The sequence below is a fragment of the Leopardus geoffroyi genome, chromosome E1, assembly GCF_018350155.1.
Source record: "Leopardus geoffroyi isolate Oge1 chromosome E1, O.geoffroyi_Oge1_pat1.0, whole genome shotgun sequence".
Classification (NCBI taxonomy): Eukaryota; Metazoa; Chordata; class Mammalia; order Carnivora; family Felidae; genus Leopardus; species Leopardus geoffroyi.
The window spans coordinates 28736878-28757603 of NC_059330.1; the positions used below are offsets into that span (position 1 = coordinate 28736878).

At 50.5% G+C, this 20726-nt stretch overlaps 1 protein-coding gene and 1 long non-coding RNA gene across 3 annotated transcripts in view; one reads left to right on the plus strand and one right to left on the minus strand.

Moving 5' to 3' along the window:
* Positions 1–495: 495 nt before the first annotated feature.
* Positions 496–6500, minus strand: LOC123603403. The gene is made up of 2 exons (XR_006714863.1): positions 5910–6500; positions 496–2153 (listed from the first exon to the last, which is right to left on the minus strand). It is a non-coding gene; the product is annotated as an uncharacterized LOC123603403 (long non-coding RNA).
* Positions 6501–16842: 10342 nt separating this feature from the next.
* CUEDC1 (CUE domain containing 1) overlaps positions 16843–20726 on the plus strand; it is an 84163-nt gene continuing 80279 nt past the window's right edge. For both annotated transcript variants that reach the window (XM_045488266.1, XM_045488269.1), the window contains exon 1: positions 16843–16944. The gene's annotated coding sequence lies outside the window, so the exon portion shown is untranslated. The remainder of the gene's footprint in view (positions 16945–20726) is intronic.

Here is a 20726-nt window from a genome sequence, read left to right on the forward strand (position 1 = left end):
GATGTGTTAGTTGCTCACTAGAGTTTATGTCTTATATTAAATTGTATACAGTTTTTATTCTAACCACTAACTAGGTAGTATGCCCCTTCAGAACAGCAGAGTGTATCTTTTTTTTTTTTTTTTTAAATTTCTCCTTCCGTTTCTTAATCAAGTATTGTGCAGATTTGTTCAACTTTGTAAATATGGACATCACTTTTTTTTTCTTTGAAAAAACACTTGTATCAGCTTTGTGGTGTTTTCAGGGAGACAGCTATCTGTACTCCCTGTAGAAACCCAGCAATGATTGTGCACGTTAAGACATGTGCTTTTTATTTCTTAGCAGGATGTTTTATCTCTGTACATAAAGTAGAAACCAAAAGTTAGGGAAACAGATACTCTTTACACCATCATGCCACACATGTTTTTAAAGCATTGTGTTTAAAAAAAAAAAAAAAGTTACTAAAACCAAGACGCTGTGATTTTTTTAAGTTGCAATATGTTTTGGGTTGTTTTTTGTTTTTTTTTTTTTTTCTTTTTTAATCTTGCAGTTAAGAGAAGTGGAATTTAGTTGTATTAATCTTGCAGAATGTTTGCAGGACTGACTATCAAACTGGATGACTTCCGTTTATACCCCACTGTGTCAGTTCAAGCATCAAACACCTTACATCTGAGGCAGACTTCCTACATCAGGGACAGGTATCTGTGTGTCATTATACAAAACAGTTCGAGGGGGTTGAACTACGTAGTAAAAAATAAAATAGTACTTAGTGTAAAATAATTTTATAAATGATCTTTTGTACTTTAGGACATTAAATTGTACAACTTTTGTATATATAAAAGCTTAGGAACTTTCTGTTTAGCAGGAAGGCAACACATTCCTACACTTTTAATGTATATGTTTGTTATAATGTCCATGTAAACATGCCCTATGTTTGTGCCTTTTAATTAGTTTGTCTCAATAAACAAAATGTAGAGAAAAATATGTAGCTATGACTTTGTTACAACTGTTCTATCCACAGTACAAAGATGGTTTGTTTTTAATCTGTAGAGCATTATGTGTGGACTACTGGAAGGACTTGTGTAGGGAAGGCCCATACGTGGCCCTGCTGAGGCCTGGATTGGGCAGGTAGTGGCCACATTTGGAGGAAGCCCAATTTCCTGGCATGCAGCCCCAGGACTGGGTTCTGGCTCTGCCTGCTGGGACCTGTCATCTCTTTGGCTGGGCTGGCAATCACCGTCCACCGTGATTCAGACAGCCCAGGCTTTCTCCACAGTGGCCCAAGGAGCAGTCCTCAGTGGGGGCAGGTGTGGACCCTACCCCCAGGCTAGAGTGTGGTTGTCAGAACCCTGAAAGTATTAGTTCTTAAAAAAAAAAAAAAAAAAAAAAAAAAAAAAGATATATACTAGAAATGATTGTTTTATCAATTCATTGTATAATAAACAGGAGTGAGACTTCATTGTATGAGTTCAGTTAAAATGCTATTTTGTATGCATTCTTTATTCACTTAAGAAGCTTGTCTGCAATAATAAAGCCACGTCGTGTCTTCTTTTGGGAGGGAGAGAGTTGGCAGGAAGGGGGTGGTGGCGGGCCACTGAAGGGGGGGTGGCGGTAGGTTGTGTGGTAAGATTCTCCTGTGTCTTGGAACTGGAATTGAGTTTTGATGCTGATGAACTGATTCAACCAAGTGTTGAAGGCACGACGGCCACCGCGCTACGAGAAAAGCAGAGTTTATTTTTCCCTTCTGGTTGTAACCTGGTTGAGAGCTTCCCTTTATCAGATTGGCAGCTAAACAGTTGTATTAGATAATCCTCAAATCTGACATCAGCCTGTTATGCTCTAGGGCTCGCTGCTTGGCCTGCATTTGCCTTTTATTGTATACCCATTTCCCTCCTAAGGTGTGCTCCTAAACGAAGGTTTCTATGTAAGCAGATGATGATTTTTCCTGTCAATACCAGCACTGTATTACTAACATGCAAAATACTGCAGATTTATTTTGACAAATTAAAGTTAACCGGTCACAAATGTTATGGATTGCTTAATATCTCAGAAGCTTCACCGGTTCACCGTGATGGTACAGCAATGTTGAAAGCACTTGCTTCTCCAGGTAGTACGCATCAGCACGGGGCTGGAGGAACGGGGAGGGACTGATGTCCAGCTGGTTGGTACCGAGCTCCTGCAGAGAAGGGAGGGTGGAAATGCACCAGACTGACCCCACAAGTACTGCCAGTCTGCATGAGGAAAGTCTAGGCAGCCAGGCCTTGGGGCGGTGGCCCAGGCTTAGGCCCCTGTTCCACCCAAAAGAGAAAATGGATTTAGAACATTTCTCATGCTCTAGAAGCCAATGTCTTTACTTGTAAAGGGTCTTAGGCCCGTTTGTGTTCAACCAGATCCATCAGATGTCCGTTAGGTGCCAACAATGTGCCAGACACCATCCGGCACTAAAGGACAGTAAAGGTGGTTCACATGTGGTTGCCACCTCGAAGGAGGCTGTTAAGAGACATGACAAGTACTCCAGTGACAGTATCACCAGATAGCAAATCAAGATGAACCTGACACTTCATTTAATAAAAAAGTTTTGGGTACCTACACCTGTTTTATATACAATTGAGGCTTTTCAAACTTTTTCTGACGATTGCTTTAGTCTCTATGGACTCTGAAAACAGCTGGAGGAAAAGTGTACCTGGTGTTTTTGTCCGGAAACAGGAAGTGTTATTTCACTGAGTTGCTAGTTAATCTTTACAGTCCTGGGTGTACAGGTCTCTCTGCTCTTCTTGAGGGACTCTGCAGTTTAGTCCTCTCCGAAGAGACCTGGGTGCGGGATGGAGAGGGGATAGTGAAGGTTTTCCCTGAAGTGTCCGAGGATCAATGGACTAAAAGTCCAGTGTGCTCATGGGATGTAATCACTTTCCCCTCCCTGCTCTAATAAATCTGGCCCTCAGTCCTGCAGTCTTTGCATTTCCTCCTTAAGGAGTCTCGTAGTCTGAACAAATGCCATTTGTCCCCATTTGGGCCTATAAATCTCCCCCACAGCTGGTCTGACCTTGACAGATTACTGGATAATCTCCCCCTGGTCTTGTAAAAATGGCGGGGGGTGGGCGGCAGGTCAGTGTAATGGTTTAGGGCTCAGTACTGACTGGCTGACTGTGCATTGATCTGGACACCAGCTTCTCTTGGTTGCCCACTTTTGGGCAATCAGACCCATGTGGTTCCCAAGGAAGGAATGGAGAGAGGGTCAAGGGCTTTGCTTTGTTGGATCTTTCTGTAATCTAGCCCTCTCCTTGAGGCAACCCATCAGGGGTTGGCTCGTTAGATTTTCCCTTCCCAAAACAGGCACTTGACCCAGATCTTGGCCCTGGACCATGAGGGTCAAGTATACTTCACTTTACAAAAACTGCCATGTCATGGGAAGAGAAGGGATTTTCACACTTAAGAGTCTGTATCACCCCTGACTTGCATCATAATTTCAGAGATTTTCTTCATCCTTGATTATCTTAAATTGCCATCCCATCTCCTTCCCAATCCTAAATATCTCTTTGAAGAGGACGTAAAATAAGAATTTAAAATCACTCTTCTTATGGGAATGAATCCTTTCTGAGTGTGTACCTGCCAACCATGCAGGAGGAATTCTCTGGAGTATTTTGTAAATTTATATTCTTTATGGTTTTTTCTCAGAAGTGAGGTTCATATGCATTTGGCTGCATCGGCCTTGTTACCTGTATGTCACTTTTCCCTAAACACATCTAGAAAGGGCCTGGAGTAAGAACTACCAGGCTAAAGAGGGACATTTGAGGACAACATTGTGTTCTGCCAGTGAACTATTCCTTTGGCACGGGGCGGGGGGGGGGGGGGGGGGGGGGAGGGGCAGTGCAGAAGCAAATGGAGAGGACAAGGAGACCAAGGGGGAATGGAAGGGACGTGCTGCCCATCATGCCCATCAGCTCTGTCTGAAAGTCAGTGCCAGGTCCAAGACTGGGAGCAGATGTACCAATTCTAGAGGCTGCTCATGGAGAGAGGAGCCAGCCTCAGAGACTGGGATGCGAATTTAAATCTCTGTCAATCTTAGGGGCAGTTAGGGGCCACCAAAGGCACAGTCTTTACAGAGTCCGCTTAATCCACTCAGAGATCTGACTTGGAGCCTGGATCCCCAAGGCCCTTGCTCAGGAGCCAAGGAATCCTCGCTTTGTTAGCGGGGAAAAGAGCCAGAGAGACATCAACTTTGCTTAGTGGGGGGAAGGGGAGAGGGAGGAGGGAAATGGGAGACTTGGAGGTTAGGAAGAGGCCCAGGGCGGGGAGAGAGATTTTGGAGAAAATGTCCTTGTGCTTCCTGTGGTGTAACCCTCACCCCGGTCCCCTCCCCTCTCCACTCATCTGCCCTGGGTTGGACATGATGACTCCGAGGCCTCAGAGACAGGCTGCTAGTCCAAGCCAGCTGTGATCATTTCAGCTTCAGTCAAGGGGCAGAAAAGATGTGTCTTCAGCCATAAAAAGGATGAAATCAGTAGCTGAAGAAACAGGCAAGATTCAAGTGATTAGTATGGAATCCCCCTACGGTGGGGGTCCATGAGCCACTTCTAGCTGAAGAGGTGGGCATCCTTCCCGGAATGCCACAGCGTCATCCCAGGAGAGCAGGCCCTGACTCACGGTGGCCTGTCCAACACAAGAGAAGTTCTGCCACTTTGTCAACACCAGGAGCTCTGTGGCCATCAAGGATCGCTGAGGGAGAATGGGGCAAGGCTGGAGGTGGGGAAAGAGAGTCAAAGGAGGCGGAGCCTTTCTATATGCTGTTCCCTAGGCCTAGAATGGCCTCCCCACAAGCAACTTTCCCATTTCCCCCACTGTGAACCCCTAGAGGTCTTGCAAAACCAATGTAAAGGTGGCTCCCTCTGAAACCTCCCCTGTAACTTTAGGTGGTTGGCTCATTCCTCCTCAGTGTGACAGGAGAAGTTGGCAGATACCCAAATAAAGTAGAGGTAGGCCAGCACCCTCTGGTTTCTAAGTCCGACTGTGGGTTCCACATCCCCTAAATCTCTGGTTCCAAATTAGTGGGGCTGTGACAGCCTGTGGTTTTACTGACTTTGCCCTGTATCGATGAGTCCCAGTGTCCGGGAAGCCTGAAACACAGCAAAGAACCAAGTGCCAAGACTAGAAACAACAGCAACAGGTAAGTGTGGCCCCCAGAGGATCCAGTGGAGGGTGAGACCTGGCAGACCGTCCCTGAAATACAGGGTTGCAATCAAAAGCAGAGTTGGAATCTGACAGGCCTGGGTGTAAATCCAGGCCGTGCCACCTGGAGCTGTGTGATCTTGAGCAAGATACATAACCTCTCTGGCCTCCCTTTCCTCAGCTGTAGAATGACAGTAAGAATGGACACCCCTTCACCTGGTCCTCCTATTTTCCTATCCCAGGAACAGCAACATCACTTTGCTCAGAGACACTAACTGCATTCTCCCTAAGACCTACAAAGGAGCCGAGTGCTTTCCTGCATGGCTTCCCCACCTCAGACTCTCAGATTCTGAGGACTGGCATCCAGCATAGGAACCAGAGCCTCATGCAAGAATGAGACGGTTAGATGGAAGACGCATCTTCGGAAAAGCCGCTAACTGATGGCTGGCCGGAGATGTGGCAGACAGGGCTCAGGTTAGACCCAGGGAAGAACCACTGGGCTGGGAGACCTGGAAAAGTGGTCATGACATGTGCCCAGCTGGGGACGGTGCATCCTGCTTCAGAGAAGTCTTTCCATCTCGCTTCCTGCCCCTGCACGCACTACATCCACACAAGATCCGCGGTCCCACCTCCTGACCAGAGAGTGAGTTCTCACAGTGGACTGCAAGTCTGGCTCGGGCCTGCCCTCCTGCCTTCTCAAGAGGAAAGGAAGCGCCGCCTCCTGCCCAGGCAGGATGGGGGAGAGAACCTGACAGCCTCCTCACACCTGCTCGCTCCCGAGTCAGTCCCAGTCGGCTCCACCTGCTTTCCCGAAGGAAGGCGTCCCGGGGCTCACGCGCTCGGAGAGAGGGGCCCCCCCGCAGAGAGCGCTGCAAACGTGGGTTTTGCCAGGGCCGCATCGGTCAAGCTCCCGTGGTGTCCAAACTGCCATGCCTAGCGTCCGGTGCCCTCCACCGTTTGGCCCGATCTACTTTGCCGGCCTCCCCTCCGCGATCCCGCCCCTGGGCCGACCAGAGTTACCGCGGGGCTGCGGGGGAGCAGCTGCGAGCCACCAACCCGGGGCGTGACGGCCCGCCCCCACCGGAGCACCCCCGAGCCGGGATTGGTTGAAATCTCCTGCGTTCTGATTGGTCGAGTCAGGGTGTTCATTCACGCCGAGCCGTCCTCCTGCAGAAGTTTCTCCAGTGCTGCTTCACTTTTTTCTCCCCGCACGGTAGTGGTACGTTTTCTATGTAAATAGGTACAGTGCAGCTCTATGCTTCCGCAGGTGAAGTGCCGCCGAATAGCGTTGGCCCCTGAAGGATGGCCGGAGCTGTCACTTTATTGTAGCCAGCACCCAAATCACACAGGTGCGGCGAATCGGGAGAGGCTTGCGGGAAGCTGGCGGGGGGGGGGGGGGGGGGACTGCGTTTTGCAGCCCTTGGGAAGGCCGCCGTTCATCCTGGGATGCCCTTTGCTGGGGTGGCCTTTCAGAAGACTCGCTATTGCTAGAAACCAGTCCGTTCTTCCGCCTACGCTTACATTTCACATTTCATTGCCTTCTGTCATGTTGTTCCATATGCTAGGAATGCTTTTCTCACTCACTTTTTTTTTTTTTTTTTTCTTCAAATGTGGTTAAATATTCCTGCTCACCAGGATCCTCCGGAGAAAACCCTGATTGCAGGGCTTGGGCACAGAAAACATAAAGTGAGCTTGAAATATTTTTCAAACACTTTTTATTTGGAAATAATTTCAAAATTACAAAAAGTTGCAAAAATGAAAATAGTACAAGAAACACCTGTATACCCTTTACCCAGATTCACCTATTGCTAACATTTTATTCCGTGTTTAATTACATATAGGCTCTCTCTCTATCTCTAATTTTTTAAAAACTATTACAGGGTTTCATACATCACGGCCCTTATCCCTAAATACTTCTGTATGCATTTCCTAAACATAGATAATGCTCTTACACTCTTATACTCTTATTAACTTTATACACTTACATCTATATAATACTTTCATTTAAGCTACCTTCCATATTACAATTTCGTCAGATGGTCTAATTATATCCTTGACGGCACCCAGTATAAGGTCTAGTCTAGGGTCAGGTATTGTGTTTAGTTGTTGTGTTTCTTTAGACTCCTTAAAACTGGAACATTTATATGACTACCTTTATTTATTCTTATTATTTTTTAAATTACAGACCCTGCTTTTTTTTTTTTTTTTTTTTTTTTAATAGAACGTTCCTCTGGGTGCCTGGGTGACTCAGTCGTTTAAGTGTCCAACTCTTGGTTTTGCTCAGGTCATGATCTCACAGTTCATGAGTTCGAGGCCCGCATGGGGCTCTGCACTGACAGCACGAAGCCTGCCTCTGATTCTCTGTCTCCCTCTCTCTCTACCCCTCACCTGCTTGCTCTCTATCTCTCTCTCAAAATAAATACATAAACATTAAAAAACGAGAAGACATTTTAAAAAATAGAACATTCCTCGTTTTGTGTTTATCTGATGTTTTCCCATGGTTAAATTGAGATAATGCATTCTCAGCAGGAATACTGCTGAGGCAATGTGTCCTCAGGATATCCTATCTGGAGGCACATGATGTCCCTCTGTCCCCCATAGATGATGTTAATTTAGATCACCCAGTCAAGGTGTTGCCCAGTTTCTCCACTTATGATTACTTTTCTCCCCCTTGCAACTAATAAGCAGTCTATGGAAAAACACTTTAAGACCATTCAAATATCCTCCTCATCAAAATTTCCCCCTAGATTTAGCATCCATTGATGGTCTAATTCAGGTTTACCATGGTGGTGTAAACATCTCTTTGCACAAGTTTGTAGAGATAGGAATGTATCAGATAAAATGGGAACATACTGAAAGAACACAGGAGCAAGGAAATGGCCAAAATCTGGAACAATCTAAGCATTGAAATAAATAATGATAATAAATTATAACATTGAAGGAAAGTAATAATCCATGAACCCACAGTAAACCAAGCCTGGGGTGGCTCAGTCTGTTCAGCATCCGACTTCAGCTCAGGTCGTGATCTCAAAGTTTGTGAGTTTGAGCCCCACGTTGGGCTCTGTGCTGACAGCTCAGAGCCTGGAACCTGCTTTGGGTTCTGTGTCTCCCCCCCCCCCATCTCTGTGTCTCCCCTCCTTGTGCTCTTTCTCTCAAAAATAAACAAACATTAAAAAAAAACAACAGCATAAATCTCAGTTTGGGCTTCCAGTGACCCCACTGTGCAGTGGTAGCTATGCCCCTCTATGCTACTATATTGTTGTGCCTCCCCTCTGACCTGCCACCATCATGTGACACTTTCCTAATTAGGAAACAGAGCTGAATTGAGCCCTGGCCTCTATCTCCTCCTGCCCCAAGGGAAGCAGGCCCTGCAGGATCAGGTATGGGACCTGGAGCTGAGGGTCTTGGACCCTGGAAACTGAGTCACAGCCTCAGGGTCCCCTTGTCCCAAGGGTTCAGCTCTGCCAGAGGGCTCTATTTTCCCTTTTAAAGAGACACCCAGTAGGGGCGGCTCGGTCAGTTGAGCATCCAACTCTTGATTTCTGCTCAGGTCATGATCTCCCGGTTTGTGGGATCGAGCCCCACGTTGGGCTTTGCACTGACAGCGTGGAGCCTGCTTGGGATTCTCTCTCTCCCTCTCTCACTGCCCCTCCCCTGCTCATTCACTCTAAATAAATAAATAAATAAATAAATAAATAAATAAATAAATAAATAAATAAAAATAAACTTAAAAGAGACACCCAGTAAGTGGAATCTCCCTCAAAGATATCACTCAGCCCTCTAGGGAGGGTCCCCTGCCCACCACCTTGGAACTGGCCGTGGTACAACCCCAGGGAAGCTCTTCTGCCAAAGAAGAAGACATTCCTGCCTTTCCACGAGTGCCCAGAGCCTCACTCAGGGACCGATGATGTAGCGCCAGCTTCCTCTCTTTCCTTCCTTGGCCATTTACCGGCCCGCCCGAGGGGTCCTCCCCAGATGCTCCTTTACCTGTGGCTCTGCTCCCCAAATCCGACTCAGGAATATTCATCTTGCCCCATCCCCAACCCCCTCCATGAATCATTATTGCTGGGATGGACCAGATCTAACGTCTTAGACTAATTTGATTTCGGGCAGGCCTCTTAGAATTATAAGAATGACAGTAAGCAAAACAGGCATCATTGTCTAAGTGTATTACAGTGATGAGGAACGGACACTGCAGCCAGACCACCTCCTCCTGATCCCAGCTCTGCAAAACAAATGTGCACAAGTTACTTAATCTCTCTGTGCCTCAGTTTCCTCATCTGTGAACAAGGCCTAATGGTAGTACCTACCTGAGGGCTGTTGAGGAGTAAATGAGGTAAGAATGTGAGTGTTGGGGAGCCTGGCTGGCTCAGGCAGTAGAGCGTGCAACTCTTGATCTCAGAGTCCTGAGTTCAAGCCCCAGATTGGGCATAGAGTTTAAACGTTTAAAAAATTTTTTTTTTTAGTTTTTTATTTATTTTGAGAGACAGAATCCCAAGCAGGCTCTGCACCATCAGCACAGAGCCGGATGCGGGGCTTGAACTCAAGAACGGTGAGATCGTGACCTGAGCCGAGATCAAGAGTCAGACACTTAACCGACTGCGTCACCCAGGAGCCCCTAAAAAAAATTTTTTTTTTTAATTTTAGAGAGAGAGAGTGTGGGGGAGAGGGGCAGGGAGAGAGAATCTCGAGCAGGCTCCACACTCAGCATGGACTCGATCCTGGGACCCTGGGATCATGACCTGAGAGAAAATCAAAAGACAGTGGCTCAACCGAGCCACTGGGGGTAGAGTTTAAAAATAATAAAAATAGGAGCGCCTGGGTGGCTCAGTTGATTAAGTATCCGACTTTGGCTCAGGTCATGATCTCAGAGCTTGTGGGTTCAAGCCCTGCTTCAGGCTCTGTGCTGACAGCTCAGAGGCTGGAGCCTGCTTCAGATTCTGTGTCTCCCCCTCTCTCTGCCCCTCCCCCGCTCGTGCTCTGTCTCTCTCAAAAATAAACATTAACAAAAATAAATTAATTAATTAATAAAAAGACTTTTTAAAAATAATGTAAAGGTTAACTGGCACATAGTAAGCATCATGTGTTTGCTTTTATAATAATTGTAATTGTTAACTCCAGGAGTGTAGTGAAGGGTATGGACTCTGGAGTCACAGGCTGGGTTTGTACCATGGTTCTCCCACTTACGACTGGAATTTGGGCAAAGCTTTTGACCTCCCTCTGCCTCAGTTTCCACATCTGTGAAATAGGAGTGAAAAACAATGCTTGCCTCTTAGGGTGTTTCTGGATTAAATGAGGTAAAATGTGCCAAAGTGCTTAAAACAGGGTCAGACACATTGTAAATTGCTCAAAAAACTTTATCATTGACTATTATGATTTTTATTTCACTGTTTTTATTTTTAAGTAATCTCTACGCCCAGTGTGGGGCTCAAACTCACAACCCCAAGATCAAGAGTCGTATGCTCTACCGACTGAGCCATCCAGGCGCCCCATACCATTATTATTTTTAATCTAGTGAGGAAGACAGTGATATTCTTGCTGTCGTTTTAGAGATGAGAAAACTGAGATTCAGGCTAAGTACCTCGCCAGTAAGGAGTACAGCAGGGATTTACTTGTGCCCTGGTCTGACTGGCGCCAAGGTCTTGGTCACCACACTATGCGGACGGAGCAGGTTTAGAGGGAGTTTACGAGGAAGAAGGAATCTGCTGCTCCGAGCCAGGATTGAACGTCTAGCCTCGTGAAATATTTGTGCAGGCTCAAAAGCCACTTCGTCAAAGGCGCCCTCTCTGAGCTCTCCCCCGTGACAATGAACCCCTTCCTCCCTAGATCTGCTTACACCTTGACCTTCGTGTCACATTCTGCCTTGTCTTGTTTGCCAGCTGCTCCACATCTACCTTCCCCTTAGACTTGGGAGGTGAGGTGAGGAAGGGCTAGACCTTGTTCATTTTGGGGGTCTCAGTATGGGAAGTGGGTGAAAAAGGCCCTAGAACTGGCTTGAAATTGCCTAAGTTAAATGTAATTACGGAGGGAAAGGTATTTATGTTTAACTTTCCTCCTTCCAATCAAGGTGACCCTGAAAACTAACACAGACATATACATATATATGATTACAAAGGAATGTACATTCAGCGTAGGAGATTTGGCAAGTCCAGAAAAGTATTAATTAATAATAATTATTAATAAAACAAAAGTTATCTGGGGTGCCTGGGTGGCTCAGTTGGGTAAGTGCCCGACTCTTGATTTCAGCTCAGGTCATGATCTCATAGTTCATGGGTTTGAGCCCCAAATGTGTTTGAGTGTTCTCTCTCTCTCAAAATAAATAAACTTAAAAAAAAAAGATAAAATAAAAGTTATCTATAAAACTCTCATTCAACAATTTGTTAATATGTTGGCAAATTTTCTTCTATGCTTATAACTAAATAAATGAAAATAAATAAACGGGCTCATAATGCATAAGCTGTTTCATAGCCTCCCTTTTCCAAACACATTGTGAACATTTTTGTAGACATTAAATGTCCTTTTTGTTCGTTTGTTATTATTTATTTATTTTGGGGAGAGTGCAAGCAGGGGAGGGGCAGAGAGAGGGGACAGAGGAGCCAAAGCGGGCTCTGTGCTGACAGCAGCAACCCAGACTCGAACTCACAAACCACGAGATCATGACCTGAGCTGAAGTCGGATGTTTGACCAACTGAGCCACCTGAGGCCCCTGGATAAACGTTACCTGAAATTCCATTTATATATGCCTGATCTCCACCCCACTGCCTTGTAGAGAACAAGCTGGCAGACTTTGTACAGGAGGTCAGGACCCCTGCAGCCTTACAAACTTACCCGTGAAGGGAGGACATGTGGTTTTTGTAAGGGCAAACCAGACGCGTCTCACGCACCAGTCAGAAGTCAGTCCTTTGGCAAATAGTTACAGACAGTCCTTGCCTTTCAGTGGTCCAGTTTGTGATTTTTCGACTTTATGATGGTGCGAAGCACATACACACTCAGTAGAAACTACTTCGAATTGTGAATTTGGATCTTTTACCTTGAAATGTGAATTTGAATCTTTTCCCGGGCTCGTGATATACGAGGCTCTCCCGTGATGTCGGCGGCAGGACGAAGCTTCTAGTCAGCCCCAAGATCAGGAGGGTCACAACCCATACACTGATAACCATTCTGTACCCATACAACCGTTCTGTCTCTCACTTTCAGTACAGAATTCAATACGTGACATGAGACAGTCAGCACCTTATTATAAAATGGGCCCTGTGGTAGATGATTTTGCCTACCTGTAGGCTAATGTTAAGTGTTCCTAGCACAGGTCAGGCAGCCTGGGCGAAGCTGTGATGCTCAGCAGGTTAGATGTATTCGATGTGTTTTTGACTTATGACACTTTCAATTTATGATGCGTTTGTCGGGCCGTAACTACTGTAAGTTGAGGGAGATTTGTACTCACTCATGGCGCTGCCAGGCCGGGTGGTGCAAGCACTGAGACAGAGGACACCCCCTGTCTCCCAGGAGCTCATGCGGAGAGCTACTACCTTACCCTGAGCTGTATGTAGGCAGGATGGACAGAGGGACCGCTGGGGAGCAGCGGGCTACTCAAGAGAAGGAGAGTTCACAGAAAGTGCTACAGGCATGACATTGGCATTGGTGCCCCGGGAAAGGGGTGAGGGGCCTGGGAATCCTTCTCTCAGTTGGAAGTCAGGTTGGCAATCCCACAGGTTTCCATCTAGTTACCATCCCAGGAGGGGAGGTGCGTACTCATTTATTTTGAGTAAAAAATGTTTCCCGTGTTTCCGTGTTTCTCTCATGTGTTCTTTCAAAACCCCCACGTGTTACTGCTAATTACTTGTCAGCGTCCTCTGAGTTTCCTGCTCAGTTCGGTGAAGCTGGAGAAAGGGATAGGATTACCCCAATTATCTGGATGTTTGCGCCACGTTCTTTTCCACCTTGGACCTGACTAAGCTTCAGTGATGCTAGAAGGCTTCTCTTTAGGCAAGAGAATGGGCTGTTTCCCAAGCCGCAGCCACGTGTTCTTGTGCCCCAGCATTTGTCTGGGGCTGCGGAAATCCCAGAAGGGCAATGTCTGGTTTTCCCTGGGGTCCAGTTGGAACCCGCTTTTTCCAAGCCTGAGCCCCACAGCTCAGCCTCAGCCTCCTTGCAGAGGTGGGACACAGCGGATATGCTCCCACTTATCTGTGCTTAATATAGCCACAGACTTGGCAAGAAGCTTTCCTCACCTTCCCATTTGCTCAGTGGGAACAGCAAGTGGTCTTGACTGTCCTACCATGGGGGTAAGGGGCAAGGACAGGAAAGGGGAGGGACTGGAGTGTAGGCGAAGGGCAGGCTGGGCAGGGCCTCTCGAAGGAGTTCAAATTTTATTCTCCAAGCAATGGGTTGTCATTCGTATCTTTTCAACAAGACAGAGACATCACCAGTCTAAGCTTTAGAAAATAACCTGCTAGCATCGAGAAGGACGGATTGAAAGTCAGGAGCCCTGGTGGCACCAGCAGAACAAGGGCAGAGCCGTGGGAATGCAGAGGGGGCACATTCCAGAGACATTCAGGAAGTAGAAAGCCCTGAATTCGCAGCATGTGAACTTGGTAGCTCAGATGAATGGGAGGTGCCCTTCTTCAGGACGGAGAGTTCTGGCGAAGGAGGATGTGGAGTTCACGGCTTCCAGGCTTGCCACGCTGAAGGTGAGGTGGTTCTGCGCCAGCCTGTCCAATGGCAGTTACACATTCCAGGCAGGAGCTCAGGAGAGGGAGTGGGGACCCCAGAATGGGTCATCACCCCAGACAGTGGCGGCAGACGCAGTGCTACTATCATCAGTAACGATGCTAGCCGTCACTGAACATTTTGATGTGCCAGGCAGCGGTCTGGGTGCTTCACATGCATGGATTTGTGTAAACCTCACCCCGATATTTGGAGGTAAGGCACTGTTGTGAGCTCCAAATTCAGGTGAGGAAAACAGGCCCAGAGAAAGTTCAGTTACTGCCCTAAAGTCATGCAGCACGCAAGTGGGGGCGATCGGGGCTTGGTACCTGCTCCACTCTAGCCCCACTGGGAGAACATCTTGGGAGTTGTGGGATTTAAGGAAAAGGCAAGAGGACTGTACCCTGGAGAAGCTCCTGGAGCAGGCAGGGCTGAAGAAAGGAAGGAGCTGGTAGGAAAACAAAGAAGGTGGGAAGCCACCGGGTGGGAGTCATTTCAGGGTGTTAACTGCCCCTGGAATGCTGGGGGCAGGGTCTCAACTGCAGGATCCAATGGGGATTGAGGGATTAGACAGCATGAGGGATTAGACAGCATGTCTGGTTTCTTTTTGGAGAAGTTTATTGAGCTATTGAGGAATGGGCAAGAGAGAACCAGGGCAATGGCCGGAGGGCAGGGCAGGGTTACAGGCTTCTTAGAAAGGGGGGCATCCCTCAGGTTTGAAGGTATGAAGCAGAGAAGGGGAGAAAGAACCAGTGGAGCCTCCCGGAGCGTGGGGGTTGTGCCTGAGAGCATATGTCATCCTCTGAGCTGAGCAGGGACAACAGGGGGGCCCAACCCAGGGCAGAAGCTGGGGGAATAAGGTGGGGGTGGGGGTGGAGGAGGAAGGAACAGGACTTGGTAACCAATAGAATATAGGGCAAGGGACACTTGAGATCTGAGGTTTCCAGCTGCCAAAGAGGATGAGGAGGAGGATTGGACAGGCAAAGGCTCGGAGTTCGATTTTAGCCTCCTTGCCTGTGAGGTGTCCGAGGGACCTGCAGGCCTGGCCTGGGAGCCTCTGGGCCCTTATGGCTCAGAGGCAGTGGTAGGAGGGAGGGAAGTTACCCAGGGTGGGTATCAGAGGCAGGGGAGGGGTCTGAGGAAAAGCTTCCAGAAAGACAGCCCTGAAAGGAAAGATAAGGTAGCAATGCCCAAGAAGTGTCCTTCAATGAAGAGCGTCCATTCGAGTGACTGATTTCATTTGATGACTGTATTAATAGCATATTAAAAGATTTTATGAACACTCAGGGGCAAATGCAAATAGCGGTATCTCCAAGTCTGCGGATGCGTTTTCCGGGCTCTGCAGGTAACAGGGAGGAACTGCAGAAGCATCTTGCAAGTAGGCAGAAAAGTGAACCGCACTGTGGGCTGGTATAAGGTAACACTCATGATGACATAATCTAGAAGACCGGCAAAGAGGATCAATCCCAAACTCCCAGTTACAACTTCAGGACAGGAGCCAGGAGTCAGCAGGGAGGCAGGAGGCGGTTGGTCTAGATTAAGGGTCTTTGATCTGGGGTCTAGGGACTACCTCCTGAGGTTTCAAGCACCCCCCCCCCCCACTCACCTGCAAGGGCATGTGCCACCAAGTGAAGGAGCATGAGGTGGGGGCGGGGTGGAGAGGAGATCCTCAGAGGGTCTGGGCACCCCACCCTGGAGCTGTACTCCAAATGCTAACCTGATGTTGGACCTCCCCAAGGAGGGTGTGGTTCTGAGGTTTCTCCTCCTCACAGGTTCCCAACTTGCTAAAGAAACCTTCCCTTGACATGCAAATGATGGAAACACATGGTGTCTGGGGCACTCTGGTTTGTGGTTTTTACCATCAGATGTCTCTGTGGCTGAGCAGGTTGACTTGTCTCAGCAGAGCTAGGGGGAAGCCCTCAGAGGAAGAGGGGAGAGAGGCTATTCCCTGGAGTCTGGGCCCACATGGGAGTGGGCCTCCAAGGCAGGCTCCTGGAAGAGGAGGGTGCAGACCCTTCGCAAGCGGTGGGGGGGCCGGGGGGGGGGCGGGGCTGGAACTGCACCCTCCTCAGACCTCCTATGTAGCTCCTCTTCAACGCAGAACACTGGGCTGTCGCCACCTGCCCCCCGCCCCCCACCCGGCCCCACATTGGAGTTTGAAGCCAAACCACATGAAAAAGAATAGTCAAATCTGATCTCCCATTTATTGGACAAGTTCTTCTGTGGAAAATCTTCTCAGGGCTCAGAAGCCCCCAAAAGTGACTGGGGATGCTGGGAGATGGGGAGATGGCAGGAGGTATCTGGTGATGTGATGTGATGGATAACAGCTTTGATCTCCTGACCCCCTCCTCACCATCTTCTCCGACCTCGGCATTTTGTTTCCATCTCGGAGCCCTAGCTTCCCAGGGGCCACCCTTCCCCCACACCGCAGCTGTCCCAGGCCCAGATGTGCGTCGTCCACCCTCTGCACCCGCCCGGGCAGCTCTGCTCTTAGGTGGCCCTCCGAGCCACGCGCTCGGGTCCCCGCCCCACACCGGCCCGTCTCCGGGAGCGCCTTCCCGGCGCCGGTCCCCGAGCAGGGAGGGGCAGGACGCCCCGCACCCCACTAGCCGGGGGAGACCGAGGCTCCTAGCTCACGCCCTCCGGCCCGCCGGTGGGGGCTCACGGCGGCTGGTGCGGGGGCGACGCAGGGGAGACCCCGCCAACCGTCCCCCGGAGCCCCCCAGCCCCGCGACTGTGCCGCTTCCCGCCCCCCCCCCCATTCCTGCTTCCCTCCTCTCTCGGAGGGGGTCGGGCCTCCGAGCGGGTCTGGGGGCGCCGCGGCCTGGCCGGCGCCCCGCCCGCGGTCCCGCTCCTCCCCGCGCGGCCCCACTTGTGGCCCCGCCGGCGGCCGCGCAGGGACAGCTGCATTTCTCGCCGCCCGCCGCTAGGAAGCTGGCCTCGCCTCGCATTCTCCGCCTCCCGCGCCCCAGCCGCGCCGCCGCGCCGGGCCCGCCGCCGCCACCGCCGCCACCGCCGCCGGCGCGGGATCGCGGCCCCTCCCCCGCCCGCCGGCCCCTCGGGCCCGCGGGGCAGCGGACGCGCGTGGCGGCTGCTCGGTAAGACCCTCCCTTCGCTCCCCCGCGCGAGCCGGCTCCGGCCCGGCCCGGCGGCCCCACCTTCTCGGGCGCCGATCGCCGCGGCGCCGCCGGGAGGGCCGGGCCGGCGCGAGTTTGATTCCCGGCGCTGCCGCCGCGGCTTCCCGGGAGCCCGCGCCGCCCCAGCCGCGTGCGCCGGGTCGCGGCCCTCGCCTCCTCCCCGAGCCCCCTCCTCACCCAGGCCGTGGGCGCGCGAGGCGGGCGGGCACCGGGGGGCGGGGAGCGGGGAGCGGGGCTCGGGGCTCGGGGGGTGGTCGCGGGCGGGCGGGCGGCGCCGGGATGGGCTGCGAGGCCTCCCCGAGCCGGCGCCGCCCTGAGCCCCTGCCCCGGCCGCTCCCCCTTTTGTGTGGGCGCCCCTCGCAGCGCTGCCCGGGCCTGGGGGCGCTGGCTGGCGGGGGGCGTCTGCTGAGGGCAGAGCCCCTCCTAGGAGGAGGGGAGGCTGGCTTCCCGTCCCCGCCGATGTCACAGGTCGGCTCAGCCTTTTCTGGTCCCACCCGGTCCCCTGGGAGCTGCATCTCCCGGTGGCTCGCTAGGGAAAGTTCAGAACGCACTGTCCCCGCCCCTGCTCCCCCGCCCCTCCGGCTCGGTATGCCCCCGGCTCTAAGCTCCAGGGGGTTGGTGTTGGCGTTTATTCATTCTTTCCTCTTCAGTTTCTCCTTGCATTGTTGCCTTACACCCGGCACTGGCTTGGCCTTTTCTTTTCTCCTTAAAAGAAGTTTTGGCTACAGGAAATTTTTACTGAAATTGAATTCCTGGAGAGGGACTTGTTTTAGGGGAAAGGAGGTTTTAGATTTTCCTTTATTTTATTAATTTTATTATATATGTGTGTGTGTGTGTGTGTGTGTGTGTGTGTGTGTGTACATTCACACACACACGTATGTATTTTGGTGAGAGTGAGGGGAATGACTGGGAGTTTAGATGTAAGATGTCCTAGAGGTGGTACGGGATGCAAGGAGACCATCTCACTCCCCACCTGGCCCTGAGGCAGGAACACCACCCCACATGGGGAGTAACCTTGCCTGTTGGTTATTCTGAGCATCCTGAGCCACCTGGTCCTGCAGAAAGGACTCAGGGAGATGTTCTGGGCCTCTCATGCTCTTTCTCTGGCAGGCATGCTCATCTTTACCGCCTGGTGGAGTTAGCCATGTATGCCTGAAGAAGTGAGGGACACAGGGAATTCTCATGGAGGAGGTCACCTTACCATGAGATTTGGCCCCTTTGTGGAATCAAGTGTGAAACTGGGCCCTCTCTGTTGTCAGGGGTCGATGCCATTGGGACCTCTATTTTGAATGGAGGGTGGCATCTCTGGGATGGAGAGAGAAACCTGGCCCACGTCACCAGGAGGCTGAAGGGTGTGTGCAGGAGGGTTGGGTTTGAAATCCGCCTGTCCCCTTTCTGCTGCTGGAAGGAGCAGGAGACAAGGGAACAGGAGTGGTGCGTCAGGCCTGGGCACATCCTTAAACAGGAGAGAGACCTTGGACAACTAGGATGGCCCAGCAGTGGTAACATGACTAGGGGGGGACTTGGGGCCAGAGGCTGGGGTCATGGGCCCCTTTGAGAATCTGGTGAAAGCCCCAGCTCCTGCTGTCTCCAAAGTGCACGTGTGCAGGGACACATTTTGTATACGCTATCACGATGTTACCATACCCTTTGGAACTGGAACCCCTTGGAAGACCCCTGATCTACAGTCTTGGTCCAGCAAAGTCCATTCAGAACGGTTCTCTCCTTTGTGGCCAGTCAGTGAATAATCCCAGTGTGCGAAGAGTAGACTTCTCAGGAGGTCGTTTCTCATGACCTTCTCATGCAACTTTGGGCGTGTGGCCACGGTGACCTGGAAACTCTGCACCAGAGCCCAGCTCCCTACAGTCAGCCAGAGGATGGGGGCAGATGGCTGGGGCAGGGGGCTTCTCCAGGGGCTGTCTGTGTGGCGAGAAGGCTCTAGGCGCTGCGTGGGGGCCACAGTTCTATCGGATTAGAGGCAAGTATAATTTCACTGGGTATGGAGCCAGGCGCTTTAAGAGCCCCAGCTTATTCTTGGGGAAGAGGGCTTGAGGTGGAAGGAGGAGCTTCAGTGGAGAGTGCAAGTGTGAAAACACTCCCCCTCTTGAGGAGTTTTGGGGCACCGTTGTCCAAGGCCAGGATCCAGGTACTGTAGGTTCCTTTGGACTTTAAACGACAGTGAGGGGCCCAGAGGAGACAGATGTCACCGACCCCAGTGCACCCCAGGAGGTGTGGCCTGCCTTTGGTTTCTTAACCAAAGTGCCCTAGTTTGGCTGCTCAGGTGTTCGTGGCACCTACGCTTGCTGTCGGATCTGGAAGGGTCTTTAGTAGGGGCTGCCATCTCTGACTTCTCTGCTTTGGTGTTGAGAAGCACTTCTGAGGCTCAAGTGCCCCGAGACAGTGGTAGCTCATGGGCATTTTGCTTTATTTAAGTAGCCAGCGCAGTGTTTGGGGTACAGCAGTACCCACACTTGTTCCCTCCTTCAGAGCTTCCTACATTTCCTCAGGAGTATTCTAAAGCCTTGGGGGCAGGAAGCTGGAGTCAGGCAGGGGTCACCTCTAACTATGCAAAATGGCCCGGAGGAGGAGATGCCTCCATTTCATTGACTCTGACAGGCTCCTTTGCTTACAGGAAGAGCCACAGGAGGCCTTGGAGACGCCATAGTCCAAGTCCCCGAATTTGGGACTTGGAAGTTGTCTTGGTGAGATGTCAGGGTCCTGTGGCAGTGTCTAAAATTTCACATTCACTGCTGCTGCCCTGGATAGCACTGGCGAGATGAGGATGCTGGTTGTGGTGGCTCACTCAGTGCTTCTCTGACCTCTGCCTTCAGCCTCCCAGTGAGCACGTCTGATCTGTCAGAGCAGTTATAGTGGACTCGTAATAACGCGGCTATTACGCTTATTTTTAATTTTTGGTTTTTTGGTTTTTTTTAGAGAGTGCACATGAGTGGGGGAGGGACCGAGGAGCGGGGGAGACTCTCATGCAGGCTCCACGCTCAGTGCGGAGCCGGACACAGGGCTTGATCCCACGACTCAAGGATCGTGACCTGAGCAGAAACCAAGAATCGGACGCTCAACTGACTGAGCCACCCACAGGGGCCTCTCTTATTATTTTTAAAACAGGTCATAAATGGCAAATGCTATAACAATGCCTGTAAACAGAAACTCCCTTGTAAAATGTGGCCTTTCCATTTCTGTTATGGTGGCACCAAGTGTCTCTGAGGAATGATTGGTGGGATAAAGAAGTTCCAGCTCCCTCTAACCTCCTTCCCCCAGAGGCAGTTGGGGCCCTTTGGTGCCCTCCCCCCCACCCCCTAGCTCAGTGGTTTAGAGCATAAGATCCGAAGTTAGAGTCCCAGCCCTCTCTCTTCCTCTCTGATTTTATAAGTGCCTCAGTCTCTCAGCTTTAGAAAGCGTGGAAGGAGAGCTAATGTGTGTGCCAAAGAATAAATGTTCTTTAGTGTGGAAGCTATTAGTACTATTATTTTTGTTAACTTTTTTTTAATGTTTATTTATTTTTGAGAGAGGGTGTGCGGCAGTGGGGGAGGGGGAGAGGGAGAGGATCCCAAGGGGCCTCTACACTGACAGCAGCTACCCCGTGTGGGGCTCGAACTCACAAACCACAAGATCATGACCTGAGAGCCAAAGTCCAATGCTCAACGGACTGAGCCACCCAAGTGCCCCTATTATTACTATTATTATTTCTGCGCATGGGTGCTAATGTTCTGAGGCTCCTTGTTAAG